The sequence below is a fragment of the Bombus huntii genome, chromosome 6 (genome assembly GCF_024542735.1).
Source record: "Bombus huntii isolate Logan2020A chromosome 6, iyBomHunt1.1, whole genome shotgun sequence".
Lineage (NCBI taxonomy): Eukaryota > Metazoa > Arthropoda > Insecta > Hymenoptera > Apidae > Bombus > Bombus huntii.
The window spans coordinates 1,907,157-1,929,346 of NC_066243.1; the positions used below are offsets into that span (position 1 = coordinate 1,907,157).

The 22,190-nt window shown below is 35.3% G+C and overlaps 2 long non-coding RNA genes across 2 annotated transcripts; one reads left to right on the forward strand and one right to left on the reverse strand.

Moving 5' to 3' along the window:
• Window positions 1-853: 853 nt before the first annotated feature.
• On the forward strand, window positions 854-22,180 carry LOC126866870 (uncharacterized). Its single transcript, XR_007690058.1, has 3 exons — window positions 854-2,008; window positions 19,909-20,098; window positions 20,647-22,180. It is a non-coding gene; the product is annotated as an uncharacterized LOC126866870 (long non-coding RNA).
• On the reverse strand, window positions 2,004-13,420 carry LOC126866872 (uncharacterized). Its single transcript, XR_007690059.1, has 3 exons — window positions 5,541-13,420; window positions 5,273-5,328; window positions 2,004-5,185 (listed from the first exon to the last, which is right to left on the reverse strand). It is a non-coding gene; the product is annotated as an uncharacterized LOC126866872 (long non-coding RNA).
• Window positions 22,181-22,190: the final 10 nt, after the last annotated feature.

Genomic DNA, 22,190 nt, shown 5'->3' on the forward strand with positions numbered 1-22,190 from the left:
ATCGGTAATGACAGTCGGATCTGAACCTGTTTTATTGGAAACCCATTCTATTTGAATTATGTCGAGAAGAAAAATGAATTATCTTTGCGAGGAAAATATAGATAGTGACGATGACAATTTTGATTCTCGCATCTTTAATGATGTAGCTGTTGACTTGGAAAGCAGTTTCTTGGTAAGTCAGATACGTAAAATTCGATAGATGTAAGTAGATTTTCATGGCTGATTGTACATTCATGCCGAGTGCCACAGTGTTTTCACGGTAGCTCAAGCTGCGATAATAACAGCTAAAAATCGTATTCATCGACATCATTTTTGCACGATGTGCTTCAGTTACAGCCTTGCAACGGGAGTTGCAGCGAAATTACCATAACGGACAATGAACGTAGGGAAATACGAGAAGGGTGTGGAATTTGGGCACACAGCCGGCACGCGACATGGGGTTAGCAACAATAGCTGGATCACCGATCCCCATTCAAAGGTTTCAGGCGTCGCCGCTGGCGTTTTTCAAGCAAGTTATTCTGGATACCCGGTTCGTTTGTCGCACTGCCTGTATGACTGCGCGAAGGTTAAAACTCGAATCTGTCAATTTACGAATCCGCCTTTGAATTTTTCACGAGCATTCGCGCGATTTGGATTCGGTAGTTGCATCGGCAAAACACCTCATCGCTTGAGTCTCGAACGCGGTATTTGTTTATTTGACTAGCACGAAAAGAAGAAAACTTAATGCTTCGTATCGATCGACTGTTTTGTCGTAACTTGTCGACTTTTTTCTATTTTACGTTACGGTAGAACTACGTTTTTCCGGAGTTTGTTTGTTACAACGAAATTTTTATCGATGATCGATTAACTGAACTGTCTCTGGTTCAATTCACTTAGCTGCACGTCAGCCCTTGTTATGCGAACGAAAAGTAAAATAGGCAATAGGCGAAACCGGAAGGCTTCTGTTATACGATTCTTCCGATTATATAAACCGCTTGTCCTCCGAAAAGTTAGGGTAAATAGAGTTCTATCGTATATAATACTTTATTATTTATACATGTTATATTTTCTCTCGTGTTATATCTTTTGTATCATATTATATAATATTCGGTGATCGATGGAAAGATCAATACTATAAATGTAATTTATCAGTAAGGAGGTGAGCGGTTTAATCGTAAAAAAATGATAGTTCAATAATATCGAAATTAAAAAGCTACAAAATTCTAACTTTAAATTAATTTTAGATCTAAAATTATATTAACAAATTGTATCAAGACAAAAATGATTAAAAGATGTAAAACGCAAATAGAAATTCAGCCAAACGTTGAAATTCTAAAGGATTATAACAGGTCGAAGGTAATATTGTTATTTTACCTCGATCTTTTCTCTTACGCTAAAATAAATAACATTTGGAATACGTGAATGCACATTGGCGCATATGAAATGTTTTTCTAAAGCTCAAACTTAACGCGACAATATTGTACCACGTCTCCTAATTACATCGAAAATTAAAATTGGGTACTGTCGAGATAATTGAAATTGTTTTTGCTGTAGGAGTTAATATCTCTAATTAAACTGAATGGCTTTAACACACAAAGTACTATTGATATCGTAATAATTATGTGTATGACATGTGATACAGCGTTCTATGGTATATATGGTATGCACATACATATAACATATTGGTGACCTAACGCGTCATCTGTTGGTTCACCTTGAAGACATGATTTCCTTTTGAAACTTTGTTATCGACTGAATTATGAAAGCTATAATTTATATACATGTAGGATAGTGTGACATCAGGGAAGGACGTGGCGTGAGGAGTAATTGTTTATTAGCGTCGTCGAGATATGTTGACGTTGTAAAAGAGTGTTGTGAGCGTTACCAAGATGTGTTTGGGAAAAAAGTGAGCATGGAAAACATTGTAACGAGGGTTGAAAGAGTCAGAGTTGAATTTATCGTGTTGTCGTGCGAAGATCGTTGTGTCGTTGTGTCGAAGAAGTAGCGAGTAACGAAAACGTGAAACGAGGTATTATATTCGATTTCGTATGAGTGCAAACGATATTGTATAAATCATACTGTTACCTACAAACTAATAATTTAACATTTCTACATACATACGTAACTTGTATGCAATTTTAATTATCCGAGTACATACATATATAAATTTACAGAATTATAATTTTAATTGTGTGTATCTGTTATAAATAATTGATATTATCGATGAAACGTAGAACGATTTCAAAGCTGTTGTGCACTTATGTACTCATGAAATCCACTTTCCATCGGAAATACATACATGTGACGATGTATGTGTATCTTAACACGTTCACTGTGTACATCTGAAACCCGCGTTGGCCCTTCAGTGCGAACTTTTAAAATATCTATACGACGCGTGGATGATAATTACGATGATGATTTAAGTGCGAGACATAATTTATAAATCTAAAAGAAAATTCTAAAAGCGTCTTCCATGATAATTCATATAAATATAATATGTAAAGCTTGACAATATATTTATACAGAAATAGATTCAGTATAAAGATTATTTGTTATTACAGATAATGCCAATTCGATCAATAATGAACGTTTTAACGTGGATTTTACTTTTTCTTTGTTTAACAGCGAATGAAAGTGGAAACTAATGTTTTGCAAATTGTATTAAAGATACAGATGAGTCTTATTCGATAAAGAACTACGCTTCATATTTGAAAATGAAATACCACTCGCTTAAAACATTACGTACATACGATATTATTGGATTTAATAGAAGCGCACAAGTAAATCGTGTTATAATTTCCACTTTCAATTAACGCCTAAATAATTACGCGTCCGACACCATCAACTCCCGTGTGAGTTACATCCTTTATACGGATTCTATTACGAAAATTTCAGAATCCGGTATATTCAGTTCATTTTCAACACGGTGCGCCGCATGAATTCTGCGTCTGCATACCAATGATACGATTGCAACCAAACCAGCGTTATCTTTTCGCTATTGTTTGGAAATAATTTGACAGTACTTCGGTTATCGCATTAATTCCGCAAAACTATTTATCACGGTAACACGGTGAATGTAATTAGTCATCCACTGCGCTCTCTCACCGAGGTCGAAAGATTCATAAAATAGTCAGTTACGCCACATTCAAGAGAAATGAGGAAAAAGGATAATTATAAGTTTTTATTACAATTTTGTAACAGCTCCAGGCCAAAACGAATTCCGCTAGCGATCACCGACAGAATCGTTCGATCGGCGATCGATGATGCAATAGGACCATAATGATAATCCTATTGCCAGTGTAGGTTCTGTTGTTAAGGCGATTTGTCAAGGGCTCGTTCTTCTTTCTCCATCCACTTCAATTTAGTATGCCTTTTTTTTATTTAAAAGATCAACGTCCTACCGACATCTGGGCCATTATCGATCTGCCGATTGGTAGTACTTAGATAAGATCGTAGAACCTATTTATTGCTTTGGATAAATTTGAGAAGGTTCTTAACAATCTTCGTACAAAACGTTCCTTTACTGATTGGAGAAGTTTAGCCTGATTTCGTAAGGTTTCTGTTTTTTTACGAAAGATCGATATGTATTTAAGAGTCGAAGAACATTGACATGTGTTTCAGTGAGGCAAAGGTATTCCCTTTCAGGTGAGGAGGAATTTGTAAGAGCGTCTGGTATGGCCTGTTGAAGTAACTGCTTCAAGAAAAACTCTACGTCTTTGTTTATGTATACCGTGTCCTGGAGACTGCTGTTACGCAGAAATATACATTATACCCTTGAATATACATTATGTTTTGGGTTGCAAGGTCTAGGAACAAAGGAACTAGTAAACAGATGTCTATTTATGTTCCTTGTAGCCTCTAGCTAAAGCTATAAGGTTAACATTTTTGGTAATGCCCTTTCGCTATAAATATATGAACGTGCTCCCTATCGATTCCATTGTATCGTAACACTAAGAGAGCGAGGATCTGAATCAACATAAACTTATACTTATACCTTTAATTATTTCAATATACCTTTCTATTACAAATTCATCCACTCGTTCTGCAATCAGTCAACCTCAACCTCAACATGGTCAATGTGGATCCTGTTTAGAATTATTCGGTTTCTGCCATTGAAGGATCTTCCTATCACGTCATGAAGAAAATTGTTCGGGCTGTTGCTCGATCTAATCGATTTTTCAACGTTCCACTTGTGCTTCCACGCTTGTTTGACGTGTGCTGTATGCTTCTTTTAAAATCTTGACGTGACGTTGATGTGGTCGAAGGTTGGATATTTACCGCTTCTTTGACTACGTTGTCTGCAGCTTCGTTACTCGATATTCCTTGATGGACTGGAATTCATGCTATAGTAATTTGCTGCTGATAGATCCGTGTATAATTCGAGTATGTCTCTTATTTTGTTATAACTTTGGTTATTGCTAGTTATTACGAGTATCGTTGCTAGTGAGTTGCTAAATACGACAGCTGTTTTATAGTGCTTTTTAACAGCTTCCAATGCTATAAGAATGGCATAGTATTATCTGATTACTATACATTATACTATATATTATACGTATACTATATTATACGTATACTATATATATGGGGGTGTTGTTAGGAGTGATCGCTGTAAAACTGGCGTTTGAATTTAGTATTTTTCTTTAGCAATTAAATCATTAGTTTATTATTAAAGAATGTAGAAAACATTTGTACAAGTTTTCCTACATAGCCTTTTTTACTTTTGACTTCCGACGTGTCTCTTTCATCTATCAATGCGGAGAAAGTTATGTTTCGTAATATTTCTAAAACTATACATTTGTTAATAACATTTTGTAATGAGAGCAGATGTTTCGTTTCTTTTGAGTCAAATATTTTACACTATTGTTGATTTCTCAATGTTGAATATGAAATGGAAAAATGTCCGAATAAATAGAAACTTCTGCTGTGCTCAACAACGTTCGTGGAAACTCTCAATTCCGCTTTCTTTACATTGTTCTCCAAAGAACAGGTTGTTGAACCTTCTGCTCCATGTCTTACCTCTTTCAGACTTCTTGCCCATACATTTACTAAATAGGTCATTCTTTTATTGTGCTTCAGCAGCTCACATCCATCTGCTACGAGGATACCGCTGCAAGCTGTACCCCTAGTTTCATATTGGTCATTACGGAATGCCTGCTTTTTAGGAACTTTCCTTGTAGCAGGAAACAGCATACTACTACCGCTGTCCCTTTATAAAATACTCGTTATTAATTGATTTAAAATATTATAACGATGTAAACCGATGCAAAAGTATCAAACATATAATATGTCTTACTTGACTCATTTTCTATAGCAAAGCTTCTTTCAGCTGTACCGGCACGCCATCACTGCCTAAATGCATCAAAAGAGCTATTTAAGAAAAGAACAAATAATCGTAAAACTAAAATGACGTAGTCACTGCCTTCGAATTTATCGCTTTAAAGAATACACGAGTGATCGATTTCGCGTGTCGTAACTCCAGGATAACAATATACTTTATATTCTTCAAAAAACGATCATTTCTTAGATTACATTGATACAACAGTGTTAAACAGTTGTCTCACCTGATTCCTTATTTATATCGGAATTTCAAAATTTGACAAAACTATACAAAATTATTGTCACCTCGCAATCAACAAGCGTTTACCTATGCACTTGCTGTTGATATGCGTGATTCGCTTCGTGCTTTGAAAGCGTGGAGTCACCAACCGACGCTAACGCCAATCGACGCCGACTCCTCGGTAAGAACTAGTCTGTTCTCCCTCTGTTATTGTTTGCTACGTCAAAACCCCTCTCTGCTGTCCGTACTTCTGGCAACCGTGATAAACAGGATGCAGGCGATGGCGCCTGTCTGGCGGTCCAGTTATCCGATCTATGCAGGTGGAGCTTGGTCTCGTTTATCCGATCAAGTGCCCCATAACGTAATCATCCGATATATGCAAAACGGATAAGTTACAACCCTCAGAATTATTTTTCTAGTCTTTTATGTCTTTTATGTATCGTTTGGAACTTCAAGGAAGCCTCCCTACTACAATTCCATGCACATAACGGAGCTTGAATCGGTCGGAGTCCAGCCCATTGTCGGGTCTTGACCGTACAACGATGGATTAGCGAATAACGGTGTCTTCATAGTTATGTGTTTTCAAGTGACTTTAAAGTTCGGTGCTCACGCGTTACTTTGTCGCTAAACTGGAATACGACAGAAACAACTTTTTTTAATTCATAAGTGTTTTCTGTGATTTAGTTCAACCATTGGTTGATCATCAGTGTGCCAATTTACATGCTTATAAATGTTATTCCATGGTAACTTTATACAACTTATCGTGTCGTTGAACGTAATTATAATTAATTGTAATAATTCGTTTAGATGCCAATGTCTGTCGGGCCGAAATCAAGTCGCGCAGGCGTAGTTTTTCGTGAAAATACTCTGATACGTGTATCTTTCCCTTTTATAAATAATTTTTGAAGAATAAACAAACTTATCACTCGATCCAATGGATGGAAATCGATGGGCAGAGCATAAATACAACTACAATTATACTGATTATATCAGAAGCGATAATATCGAGTGATTGTCATCGCTTTATTTACATGTATATAGGTGAGTTTAACATGGACAAAATTACATTAAGTGCAAACAAAATTAACGTGCTGTGCATAGCTATATGGTGTATGTACAATACTAGGATCGATGGGAAACCATTAATGGAGGCTGATCATAATGCACTTTCATGGGCTTTGCACATACGACTCCCTCGAGATGTTGGTTAATGTTTTAAAACTGAAAAGTTAAGCACTCTCGAGAACCTATCATCTCCGGTTCGTTAGAACTGTTTCACCAGGAAATAAACGCAGGAGCGATAGCAACGAAAATAAAACACAGAGAAAGCAAACATTTGTTATTTCTAGCAACGCACCAGTACCGCGTGTTTCGTTTATTAAACGTTGATCGTTTTTCTTTACGATTGAATTGTTCTCTAATATCTCCATTTTCTTTCTTTCTTTTTCATTTTTTTTTCTTCTTGTAAAGTTTACTTATGTTCGGGATTTGAAGTGGCCGTTCGTTTATGACTGAAACAGCACATCAGTCTTTTCTGGAAAAGTCCAAATTTCCTACCTTCCAAATTGTAAACTTTACATGCGAACCTCATCAAGAGGCTAATTAATAAGTGCCCTAAGTGCCCGATCGGTCAGGTCTAACGTAAACAACTGGTATCAATCAACAATACCAGAGGATAAGCGCCCACGAGAGTACAGAATTATAAGATTTGAAGTAATAGATTCCCATCCCATAAAACCCGTGGTAAGAAGGAAAACCGGGGACGGAAAAGTAATATATAAGGACCAGACGAAGCTTCTTGAGAGAGCGGTATGAACAAAGTCTTGCAACATTCATCAGAGCGTCATACTCTTCTTATTATACTAAGCCGTATCGACTAAAACATAACACTATTCTGTATCTTAACATGCTAGTGATTCTCTTTGTGTATACTAAACAGTGCAAATAAATAACCTAAACATACGACTACTCAACATCTTTAATTTACCTTCACCTTGAGCGTTAATCTGGTTCAAGATTCGCGATATTAACCGATCAGTTGCAACCTGACTGATTAGTTGAGAATTCGCAACAACTTATTCGGTCGAATTAAATCCATGTCACTTGTATGTAAAAAGAAAATTAACCATCAATTATTCAGAAAACTGACGTTCTCGGTTTCGGTGATTTTTAAATATGTTTATTACAATAATCGCAGTTCTAACAACGGCGGAGATCCTCGATATCGATGAAGATTACAACGTCGCATACTCGCACTGTCACTCGCATTATCACACTATTTAGCTGCTGCCAGGAGCAATATTGACCTAGTGGAGCTTAGTGTAATCGAAGTCCTTTAAGAGCCACGACTGGATACCCAATTCTACTGAATCTGGGCTCGTATGAGGCGTAAAAAGCGAACTACGCGATCGAGAAGGTGCATATGAAGGAGATCTGGTTCCCATCGAAATTCTATCTTACCTAGCTCGGCATCTGTGTAAACGAAGAGTACTTTGATAACTAGTCGCAGGTCAGAAAGGATACTCGTGGGCTGGTTTCGCAAGGCTGGGACTGCTACCGCCTCGTCTCTTCCAATGCCACTGATTTCTGGAGAATCACATTCGGCAAATAGCACATGACCAATCTACCAGCAGATAGCACCGTGCGATGTTATCCCTACGATACCGCGGACCACACAGCCAGAAGCTGTATCGTACCAGGTCGACAGTCCGATGACGCACTGTCCTGGACGGTTACCTCCTCCCATTGGGGAAAGAAGGACCAGGGAAACGAGCACAGCAGCGGTAGCTGACGCGTTGAGGTAGACAGCTGGAGGATTTATGCTTCTTTCATGTACACTTATATACAGCCGCTTACGAAAGTATTCGAACGTTTACGCTCTAAACTGCTAACAAACAAACAACACACGTTAATCTTAAGTTCTGAAACCTGGATTGTGATTAAACGAAGAAACAAGTTCTAAAGAATGTATAGTGAATATTAAAAGAAAATCTGTCAACGTATACGGGATTGGTACTTAAGGACTTTGTATCTACATAGCGTCTTATGAGGTTCGCGAAAGTATTTCAACGCTCGCGTTACTTTTCAGTTTAATATTCAGTTGGGCCACTGTATATCCATTATTATAAAGACAAGGGGAAACATTTATCGCAAAATTGTACAATTATTCGTAACCGTTATTATTCGTAACGTAAAATGTTATTCGGTACAAGACGATACGAGAAGGTATCATTATAGGAAATACTCGTACAAAGAAAAGGACCTCAACACGATGTTTAAAAATCACTTCTTATACGCGGCAAGACAGATAGTGCCGTGTCCGAATATGTACGCGATTAATTATGTGCTTTTCTACTAATGGCAACTCATCTCCTCCTTCTATCGTTAATTGTTTCTGTCAATTTTAAAGAAGCAATATGGCAACGAAGCTAATAAAACGAGATCTTTCTGTCAATAATTGTCAAATGCGTAAAGAATATTTGCGTAGAGGTAAGAACAGGACAAAAGTGTAGATAGAGAAAGAAAAGGAGCTTATCAAATGTCATAGAAGCCCTCTTCGGCGTCACTGTTCGATTAAACGCAGGGCCTCGAGCAATCAGACACGCAACGACGCGGCGTCTATAAGGCTGCATCGTGCCAGGCAATCTGCTGGACGACGCGCGCCGCGCCGCTGGCGTCGTCGCTGACGTGGCGTCTCTAACGTCAGAAACTGACGAAAAAGAAGTAAAGAAGAACATGTTAGATACTGTGAAATGAGAAAGAGAATTGCAAAATGCTACACGAAAGAAATAGCTAAAAGAAAGTTGATCTGAAACGCAAAAACATAAATGTTATTGAGTGACAAAAGAAAATAAAAAAGCTGGAAGAATATGCGAATGTTATTGCAGCAAAAGGAAAATATTAAAAGATGATAATAAAAATATAATTAGTAAGAATTCAAAAAAGTATATATACATAAACATTTAATTTTATTGTAATTGTTATTTTATTGTATTCATATATAGCTTCTATTGTTTGATATATAACAATGGAAATGTAACTTAAATATCTAACGTTTACTAGCTATGATCAATATTATGAGAGGTAAAATACAATCATGCTTATGATATTTTCAACAAAGGAAATTTATTCTTATTATTTCCTTCCTAAGGACAGCGATTCGATTGAAATCCCTCATTACCAGACACTTTTTATTACGTAAGAAGAGCATTGACGACAAATATTGAAAAATAAATTACATTCGCTACCTATTACATAAATTTTAATACCTTCGCTACTGCTTTACAGGATTGAAATGATTAATTACTACGTAATAATATATAAATCGAATTTCAAATAAATGTAAGTATTCAAGCTCACGGGCGAAAGTGGTAACTCCACTTTTTGAAATCTGTTGGATCTCAGCGCAAAAACGTTTGATCGATTTGATTGATCTCGTATAATTCATCAATTTCCCCCGTTTTTTGTTTCGCGGGGTTGGCAAATAGGCGACTCGTTTCTTACTGGTTTGGTTTGGAACGCGACGAAGGAAAGTGAACGCGGAAAAGTGAAAGGAGGAAGGAAGAGGAGGCGTAAAAAGAACGTAAAATAAAACGAAATGATAGAGAAATAGGATGGTTATGAAGATAAAAAAGAAATCGGGTAGGAAGATTATAGCGGAACAAAGAGACGCGAGAGAAAAATAAAATAAAAGGGAACAAAATGGTGGAGGTGAAGCAGATAACGGGAGAAAGGGAGAAGGAGAGCTCGGGATGCGGAGAAGGGGGACAATACGGAAGAGTCGAGAGGGGCGAAAAGGGAAGCAAGTTTATGAAGAGAGAGCGGAGTAAGGGGAGTGTTGCAGACGCGCCTCGACAAGGGTAAATGTACGTACGAATGTACCCCGGATTGGCTTTGGGGTGGTTTCCATGGAGACCAATTCGCTCGGCCCGGGGAATTTCCCGCCGCCGCCACCGTCGCTGCCACGGCCGCAACTTTCCTGGAAAATCGCATTGCGTCCGAACTCCAAAAAGTTCGTACCATTCGACACGTGTATTTGCTTTGATTTTACAATCTCTCATCCTACTTTTCCTTTATCCCCGTGTGTCCTTCCTCTATCTAATTTACGTTGAAGTAAATATTTACCACTGTACAGACTAGTAAACAGTATACAGAAGAAAACGATCGCGCAAAAATTGATTATCGAACACTAAGGTCGATTGACGAAAAAGCCACGTAACACATTCACGCTTTCTAACCAGAAGCGATGCAAAAGAGCAACTATCACAATGGTATCTTCTTAATGGACCGTCTATCGAACTGCAAAAATGTCTTGCACAAAAGGACTGAATTTTATCTCTCGCTTCAGTTTCATTATTTTTTTTAACAATCAAAAACTCTGCAAAACTATTCTATGCTTTCTTAAAAACATTGCTACGTGGGATAACATTGGGATATAACATTGTAAACTGAGCTTGTCCGACTATGTAGTAACCGCCATGCGTGTATACATATATTCGCTTATAATCAATTAGACCGCTGATTTTTATGCATTTATGGGACATTTAAAAATGCAATATTGCACAGAATGCATATAACATAATAAAATATATGATATATCCTAGGTACAGTACTTTTTGTAATACTTGGTAGATAAAGCAATTTTCTACCGAGGTTCTACTACTTATTTGCTTGATTGTAATTCGCTCAAAAATCTGCAATCTAATATACTGCCGTATTGCTATATCGTTAATTCATTATGCGTTATGTATTATGTATGTTATATATTACGTATTAGATATTATGTATACGGTCGTTGTGGTCGCTAATAATCGCAGGGTTGATGCGATCTTGAACAAATGAACAAGTAAAATAAGTAAATATCATGCAGGATTAACTATTAGTTTATTCCTTCGTACGATTTATATTTTTTATGAACCACTTAGGCAAACTTCTTTAAATATGGAATTCGTTTAATGGAACTCTAGATACCATGAATCATGGGAAATGAGAGCAAAGAAATCAAATTTTCTTTTCTCATGCAACCTTCAAAAGAATTGTGCCTTGAATTATGCACATGGATTAGGAAAAGCGTGAGATTGCTGTTTGTATTCCTACGAAGGATTCACACCTTGTGAAAAAAAATGGATGGATTGTTTATAATATCAATTTGCTTATAAATTTACTTTTATGCAAATATTTCTGTTCAACATACTGTTTCCGATGTGGATAATAGCTATTGTAAAATGCACGAAACAACTGTGCAACTGTTTCACTTCTACTGGAAAATAATTTAAGTTACGAAATTCATTATTTTTCATACGACAGTCGTACGGATGATGTATATGTAATCAGAAAATTATATTCCAGAGAAACTGTGTATTTCTCGTGAAAAGTGCAATCTTAAACTATAGTTTTACTATATGTATTATACAATTGCAGATAAAGGAAAATTTAAAATTGATAGACTATGAATTTTAATACCTTCTGTACTACAGATCTTTTGCTGTGTTAGTAATAATCGTCTATTCTGTACTATACTTATTCATATACTTATTCATTACTCTTATCAAATATAAATCTGTTTTGTAAAATTATAGCGTCTTTTTATATTTATTATTTTATAAACTTTCTATTGTCTGCCATTATATATATATTGTATGTGTATAATACATGGATTTAATAATTATGTTAAAATTATGTATAAATTAAAATATTGAACGAAAATGTATAACCAAGTTCAGAAACAAAAAAATAACTATGTTTATTTATTTAATAATATTTTCATTTCTCTATGAAAACTCGGTTTGATGTATAAACCAATTGTGTATCTAGTCAAATAATAGGGAACCGTATGATATTTACATTTGCATAGTATGTATTGTGTATAATTGATGTGTATAATTAATTTGACATACCATGAATATTTATTAAAAAGCTGGTACGATATTTGAATTGACTGCATCTGTTGTACGTGGTGATTAAAATATCCGAATATATGTTCACTGATCGAAACTGTGTTTAACGATTATATATCGGGTGTGTTGACTTTCCAAAAATTGGCACACATTACGTATCGAAGGTAAGAGAAAGACAGAGTCATTTCTTACTCCTGATCAAATATTACACATTTCTTCGGTTTAGTTAAAAATTCTTGGACAAATATGTTCATGTTTGGTATCATTTTGATCGCACGAATCTCAATAATCCGATTAAGGCCATCTCGTAACAATATGATGAAGAGTAGAAGAAATTATATTTGCTTAGCGCAATAATTCAATATCGAATTCAATTACATCGATACGGATCACAGACAACGAGGCATGCCTTGTGCGAGCAATTGCAGGAGTTGGTGGAAATAGCTCGTGGCGATATATCCGGACACTATATATCGTGTATCCATTCTATCTGGTTAACGTAGCCAGCTACAAACGTCCAAGCCAAGATTTTAGTCCTGGCATCGCGTAGTCGCTAATTTTCACGATTACTGCATACACACGTTTATAAAAGAAATAAAGTTTTCAACAAAAATAATAAAAATGTAAAGAGATAACTTTAGGCGTAAGTAACTGAGACAATTTAAAACGAAACGACTGAACGATACAACTTAAAATATATCGCCTACCATATTCACCAGAAATAGCTGAAATCCCACAAGGCATACATCGTAGCAAGAAATTACCCGGCCAAGCACGATCGTCATAAATATATTTTCTAACTTTCTGCGATATTCAATGAGTACTCGATGCTGTTGTACACAACTCTTCAACTTTGTATCAGAAATAATTGCATAATACGATAATCTCGTATCTGATTTCTAATCGCCTATCTGATCTTTGATTGCGTTATTGAAGCTTTCGTGAAGATTCACGACGCACAACTAATTGTTGTCTGTGACGGATGAAAAGAGAGAGAGAGTGCGTTTCGTCCCGGGATTACCGGTGGACTCGTCAGTAAGGCTATGCCCGGTAGTCCCTGCCTTAGACGTAGAGGGAGTCTCGCTAGGTGCGGTATTTATATCAATCGTTCGTATATTCGACCGCTAGCGAGTTAGACAGACAGACTCGTTGTCGTCGTAGCCCTCTAGTGTTGGCGGTTGGTACCCGCGGCTCGACTTGTCGGCGTCCTATTGATACCGATCCGCCACATGTCGAAACAAATGTAACGAAATAAATGTAAATGACGTGATATACGCATAAATAAAGATTGATTTCGAATTTTGAAAAATTCAGATGTTCATATCTTGCATCGTTCGCGCGGTCAACGTCGAATAATCAAGATAAAGACTATGTATCTAATTTTGGCTCAATGTGGTAGAGCAAGATCTTTACATCGCGACGACACTCTGACGACTTGCGTGAACGCCATTTCAGAGAGTTTGGACGGAACAGGTGACAATAGAAAGAACGAAGAACGATCGTGACTATGCATAAAGTGACTTGCTTTTGTTACTTTCAAGCGACGTAAGAGTGCTTTGCCTTCTTGATGGAACTTTTATTAGCGTTCAACGCAGATGAAGCAGCCGCACATTCGAGAAAATAAAGTTCAAATGTGAATTTATTTTGAAAATTTGTCGCTAATTTTCTGAAGAAATAATTAAGAAATCATTCAATAATATTAGGTTTATTCTTGTAGTCATTTGAATACAAATAATGAAGTTTATTTGCTAATATTCAGATATTTTCATTGTGCAAATCCGTGCATTTATAGTCAATTATTGCTCTACTACTCTCATAGACGATTCCCTCATGAGAGCAAAGTATGACATCGTCGAGCTTATAAGCTGTAACGAAAAAATCTCGTAAAATTTATACGTTTATTATAATACGTATTCTATTGTAATTATAGATATGTAAAAATGTATATGCGATAAGCATAAATGCAAAAATACCATATCTATACTGTCTATACTATAAAATTCATATTACATTATTTCGAAGATAAGACATATTTTGAGGCAAATGCTGCTTACTTACGAACAAAATAATGTTAGATATCGTAACAGAACGCTGAAAGTGATACTTTGAGAGTAGACGTGAGATTAGAGTAAGGAAGTGGTTGCATACCGCGGTAGATGTTTCCAAATTCACAGGAAAGAATCCTCCGGCGGTCAGTTGACACGGTCTCATCGCTTTCATCATCATCATCTTCATATCCTTTCGTATCTTTTTGCCTGTTTTGCTCATTGGCAGACACACCCACCATCCCGAATACGACGCTATGCTAACATTCGTGCTTTCTTCTACCAAACCATGGCAGATATATGTGAAGAAAATTATATGGGCAAAGCTACCGATCATGTGGAAAAAAAATATAAGTCGTTTCTCGGAAGATATGTTTGCCTACGTACAAGTACAATATTCTGATCTGAAGATTTAATATATTCGGCTTTCGTTTCGAAAATTAGAATATTTTGTGAAAAGTAGAAAGAAATGATCGTTTATTCAACCCTTAAAGTTTACCACCAGTAGAATATCTAGTATGGAATAATAACAAAACGTTTAATCGCACTTGATTAACTTCACTAAATTTTTTATTTAAATGATATGGCGCACTCCCATCCGCGGTATTCTTTAAGGGCTAAAACAGACCTATCGTTTATACGTACCAGAACGATTTCGTACGTGTCGAAACACATCAGCACGCTAAAGATAACCATGTGACTGAGAATCGGCAACGTGAAAATTTGCTCGAGTTGAGCGTTCAATTGAATCAACGACTGATGCTTTCGGATGCATTTTTTCAATATTATGTAGTATTTGTTTGAATAATCGGCGATATCGGTTTGTTCGTCGATGTTCGACCACAAGTTCAATAAAGTTTTTTGCAGCATACGAAACTGATAGACCACGTGCAGATTCAGCACACATAAGAACTGTTCGGGGCACAAATAACTTACGCCAATTTGTTGTACGGCCAATAACTGTATAAATAGTAATTCGATGATGAAGTCGTCGATGATAAATTATTGCGATACATGATATTTTATCCAGTTTTTAGGGGCTGTTTAACCGGCGACTGTGCGATAAGAAAATGTGACACGAGCTTCAGATACTTTACTTAAATATCTTTTTAATCAAGCTATGTTACTTTTTCTGCAAACATTGAGAAGCTATTCTGGCAACGAAAGATATAGAGTTGCTAAAAGTTTAAACTTTTCAAAACTTGAGGGCGCACAAGAAAAAACGACCATCAGTTTAAAATCTACATGTATGGAGATTTGCAATACCTCGATGGCGAACATTATTTCATAATAAGGTGTCACGGTTAATGGTAGATTGACCCACATTTTGAATGGAAGTAACCTTTCTGAACCATTGTTTCCAATGTTCGCTGAAATATAGCGAAACACGAGCTTTATAATATCCTCCTGATTAATATAAACGTTTCTTATAAGGTCAGACTTTACTAGAATGAGTTTAGGTTTTTGTCTAACCGAGATAGTTATTTCTTACTTCGAACGTTAATTTAGTCCTTGTATTTCCATAACTTAAAACGCGTAAATTTATTTCCTCAATGTATTATGACTTACAATTGTTTTTACCATATTTGAATGAAAAAACATGTGAATATACGAATATATGAAAAATAAAGTACAATCCTTCTATAACAAAATATAGATAGCTACTCAGTTCACTATTTCGAAAATTATTTTCTTTTGGAAAAAAAGAAACGTTATTTAATCTTTTAATCGATGAATCAACTTACCGCTGATTGGTACAATTGCATAGAAAGACAAAGAACTTTCTGTAATAAGCAATATAAATACCGTCCATAACTTGCAAAAATTTCTGCACTCTGCGAAAAGTATCTTCTCATCGTCATTGTAATCGGTATGCCAGAAATGCTTTTGAGCGTATACAATTATATCCGAAAATTCCGTTTTATAAAAGTGCAGTACCGAAAGCTTGAACATCGCCAATATTATGTTCAACGTGTTGGAAGCCAGAAAGATACAATGCTGAAAAAACGATTTGTAATATTTAATCGGTGAAACTTGCTTCGAAAAGAACAATTTTACGACTTAGTAATATTTTTGCAACTGGTAAATTTAAGTTAAAAGAACGTTTGAAATGACATAGGGCAAACACTTCTGAAATCCTACAATCTGCAACGAAAAAATGCTCTCAAGCTTTTTTAACGAGATATATCTAAATCCGTATAATGTATCGTACTATTTACTGACACATTGTGCGATCAACTACCCACACATACTTTAATGAAAACTTTAAAGTTCATGTAAAAAGCAAAAGACGCGTCCATGGAGGATTAACGACTTTCTTACTCACGTCCAAATTATGCAAGTTATGATAAATATCCACGACGTTCACGTACACGCCATAAACGAGTGCAGCTATGGTATAGACCACCATGAATTTCCTTCGCTTCTCTCCGGTACTGTTTGTCGCCTTCGAGATACCTGTGATTTTCAAAAGGAAGCCTGACATTTTGATGGACATGTCCGTGTATTGTCCAGTATGCATAGCGACCCTCTTTTCTCAATCTTGATTCTTAAATCACGCGACAACCAGCAAATGATTCGAAGTAACACCACTTTGATCTGTCGAGACACTTTAATCATTTAGTAATGGATATGTGTCTTATGTAAGGCGAATTATTACAGGAATAAGAGAAATGAAATCAATTATGAACTTGACAAGTAGGGAACAAACACGAATAGATGTATTATGCATGTGTGTCTCAAAGAGAATGTGTAATTGTCACACCCTCGAATCATTGTACAACTGACACTTTGTCGGACAATCGATGTATCGCCAGAAAAAAAATTGTACCATAACGTATGCTCATAGACAAATGTATAGTTGAAAAGTACATTTGATCGTCTTTTGATGTGGATTCCAACGTGATGTTCGTCTGAAAAAGATTTACATGATGTGTACTTGTGTAATGTGTATCGTCAGTAAAGGTCTTAAAAGTATCTTAAGAATACTTATCTTATAGATTATTATTGTTGTTTGCTATACATTTACAAAATATATATCACGGTGTTTATCTGAAATTAATTCTGAAAGATTTATTGAAATACTAAGTGGTTGAAAAAAAATAATTACATATAAGTGCTATTTTTTTTTATAAATTTAGAAACAACGACACCGTATTAAAACAACGTTATAACTGGAACACTTTCCCACATCAATGTAACAATCTCACAACAAACTAACAAATTTGGAAGATTGTCGTCACGCGATTTCAAACGCTTCGTCCAGCATTAAGAACGTAACATTGGAAGGAGCGTGGAAAGAACTTTTATCGAATGCAATTGAACGAAGAAACGAAGAAGAAACATCGTCGCTATATTGCGTAGAATATCAGGATGATTGTGATAATACTAATGTAATGGAATGTCTTCATTGTGACAAATAATAGTGACGATCCTGTACACAGTCGAAACAGCGAACGAAAGTGGCTTTCGATATTTAGTTAACATCGATGCATTTTAAACGATCGGTTACCAAGCTGTCGGCTCGCGTTTGTTCGTCCGGTCGTCATTTTCATGAAATACATGTAAAACTGCATACCGTATCATTCCGATATTTCTAACTCAGTAGTTTGTTGCATGACAAAGATTCGTTGATTTCGAATGGATGATAATTTGGAGCTTTTACCTCGTTAGATTAATTATTAATAGATCGCCATGGTCGTATACATTGGTCTGGAAACTTCTGTAACGAAGCTGGTTCCAGAGAAAGGACGTTTCTTGTATTGTCCATCACACAGGGCACAAATGTCGAGTAGCCAAAACAATTTCAACAAAGTAACACGTGGTGAAAATAATTAAGTAATTTTTATAATACTTTATAAGTAGATGTACATAATTTGTTCACAAACAATTCTATTTATGGTTAAACGTATCCTTTTAAATATTAACTTTCAATTTGATGATAAGCTATGACGCGGAAATTGTCTTGATAATCTTAGATCCGTGCCAACTTGATCTCTTCCGATTCATTTGGTTTAATGCGAGGGATTGCGAACAAACGAGGGTAGAAACTGCGAGCGAAACAGAAACCTTTGCTGCTCTGCTGAACATCTGCGATCTGACGCACACTTTTGTGCTTAGTTTCCATCTATAAATCACATTGATCCCCTGGAAATAAAATGAATTTTCTCGCTTGATAAATGTTAATAATTGATACCTTTAACACTTTCAGCTTGATATAAGTACTTAACTGCGACAGTAGTACGCAATATGTTAGAAAAATATTATTAATTGAAAACTTAGCAGGCGAGTTTCAAACAGAATAATTATATACTTAGTAATACTTAAGAGTTTGTAATTATTCATTGTTACTTATTTAAATGTAATTAGATTCGTACAGAAGATTGTTTACAAAAATTATAAATATTATATTATCTTTTAATGATATTTTTTATTTCCAGCATTTAATCTATAAATACAAATAACTCCATTAAAAAATATGGAAACAAATGTCTAAAGTCCGTTCATAATCAAAATAATAATCACAGTATCACATAACGTTAATTTTTTCTTGTTTGTTTTAATTGCTTTTATCGAACTTGTTAAATAGAATAGTACATTTATATCGTACGTGCGAGTACGTACGAGAGTGAGGGAGCGAAGAACTTGCAGACACATGTATGCATGCCCTCCCTAGAGTGTATGTGAGCGTCGCAGGACGTCCGGGTCTCAGTCGAGACAAACGAGCGATTAGAAGAAAACAAACAAGCAAGCGAGTGTGTTGTCGAGTCCTTCAGAGAGTAACCTACATGTAGAGCTAAATTTAGATAATTTGTAAATAAATTTTAACTTTTTGTTCTCTACAAATCCTCTCTATACTTTAACAGAACCTTTATACTTTTATCTTCTTTAACGCAGTTTGATTATTTTTTCACGTGATCCGTGTAGCTATAAAACGAATATAGGATAAGAGGAATACTAAAAAAAAAACATATTTCATTCGATCAGATCGTTTAACTTTCATGTATACCGACACAGTAGCTTCAATTCCCGCGAGGAAAAATGTTGATGTATGACCTCGGCATTTTTCAGTATCAATAGCAGATGAGTAACCCATTAATTGAATGTAATACATATCAAAGCCACGGTCGACAAATCTGTCTTTGTATTTCCATCTATTAGCTTTGACAGCCTATTCACAAATGACAAATTCACAAATGTTCGAGCTATCGAGATATAATGACATCAACGATCGAATCTGGATCGAAAAATGTTTGATTATTCACATATACACTTAATATTTTATCTATTCAGACTATTACCATCAGACAAACTATCTGCAATTTGGGTATTTTGTAAAAGTAACTGTAGAACCACGTACTTTACTGTTGATTTAACTTTGAGCAAAATGTGCTTTAGACCCTTATACAAGGTTTTCATTCGTTTCATCTAGGTGGGGAGATGCGGCGACTGCAATAAAGCGAATGTACTTTGCTTCTAAAGGGTTAGAGAATCTGATGAAATTCATGGCACATCTTACACAAGTAAGCGCATGTTCGAGCAGAAGTCATGTTTCAGTCGTGTTGAAAACGGAAAACTTTCAAAGCAATGCTACAAAAGGACGAGAAAAAGGAAGACGGAAGGTAAATCATAAAAGTTTGTTGAAACTACGTGGAAGAACAGCAATGTATTAGAAACTGTGAGAGAGCTAACCGAGACATAGTTTCTCTGTAAAGAGTTTGGTAAAAATAGAATAAAACCTTTGAATCTATGGTTTCAAATAAATTGCGTGAAAATGAAGTTCCTTCCAATTTGTTTCATCGTTTTCTAAGTGTTTACATGATTCTGAAAAATCAATGGAATTTTGAATAGAGCGAAGTAGTCATACACGGAATATCGTTTCGTCCTTCGAATGTCATTCTCGCAAAATCAAAAGATTTTTACGAGTATTCGATAGTATTCGCTCAATTTAATCCCATTTTTATATTTCTAACGCTATAAACAGTTTTTAACATTGAATTCACATTGAAAAAACATAAATTGTACGTAACCCGCAATAACTAAGTAGTCAAATATGGAACACTGACACCAGGTACAATATTTTCCCGGAAAACAAACAAAAGATAGTTTTATTCTTTTCACTGATCAAAGAACGTTAGTTATAAACACATTTTTTAAAAATTATTTGCAGTGATCGTATATCCAAGTGCAAAACTCTGCTCCAGCACATTTGTCATACCGGACCAGACACTTGATCTATATATCACCATCAGAATACTGGGAAAAAAGTTCTTGGCAAAATAAACACTTGCAGAGCGAGTGAGTGAAACAGTCTATAGCCGTTTGACAGATATTCATTTGTCAGACTTTTAAAAATTCCCTGTTAGGTATGCTATTCCATATTTAGCCGCTTTCCTCTATAGATGTAAGCAACGACTGTTTAATGGTCATAGGCAATTATAATTATAATTGTATATATAAATTACACAGTTTATTAATTTCTAAAGTATTATGGTTAAGATATTTTCAGCTTTTGAAATTGAGTTCTATTGCGTATATTTTAGATTCAAAATTTATCGTACAAAAAGATCTTTACCGATATAAAATAGAAGTTATTTATTGCAAAAAATAGAACTAGCTGCACGGTATAGCGTATCTGCAATAAATTCCTTCCTAACTGATAGTTCAGGAAACAGAGCGGTATACAAACTAATATTACCTTTTACAACCACAATTTCTCATTCGAGGCGCAACGTGAAATACTACGTATCCACTGATCTTTGACAACAGATCAATTTTAAAAAATATTTACGATCCACGTCGGTGTAGTAAATAAATACATACAAAAAGGGAAAATTGTTAAATTTCGGTTATCTAAAAGACATAAATTTTTCTTACCGCAAAACTTCCGCCGTCAATATTTCTTACAAATATATTCGAAAAAAGATACCTATTCTTGTTTGCAAAATAACGACGATGGTGTTGAAATGTTTTAAGAAAACGGTAAAAAATTTGTTCTTCTTACGGTGTTTATCATTCAAAATCACTGAAATTATGCATGAAACGCTTCTTATGTAGCTAAAAACAAATACAGTGTTTAGATGTTCTTTAAACACTAGGACAACCTGTACATTAATGTGTTAAATATAAAAACTTTAATCAACTATTTTTCTCGTACCATTAACACCTTTAGAAGCAATTATTTAGATATGAAGATTACGGTGGAAGAAAACGATAAGTCGCATTTTCTATTTTTTACAGAGCAATAGTTTTTAAATTCATTATATTGTCAATTAGTCTCGTGTTGTTAAAATTGTTCTCTTACTTGATTCTGACACTAAACACGTGTTCTTTTTCTATCCTTCTCATAATTTGAAAAAACAGTGTAAAATATTGCTTGTGTTAATATTGAAGGACATTAAAAATAAAGTTGATATTTACACTATGTTATTATATGTTTTTTTTGTAATTATTGTTGAAAATTGTGGATCTTTGAAGCCGAAATAATGTTATAGGAACACTAAATTTCTACTGAGGATTAATATTAAAATAATGAAATATTTATTTCATGAACGATTCCTTATATATTCATCGATACACACTTGCACGCGTCTCAGCATTTTCTTCTATACCCGACTGTTAACCGACTCTTAACCGACTGAACAGTTTACATTCCTTTGTTTTCGAGACGCTTCGAGACACACATACTTCCACACACTGATATTCGCATACAAG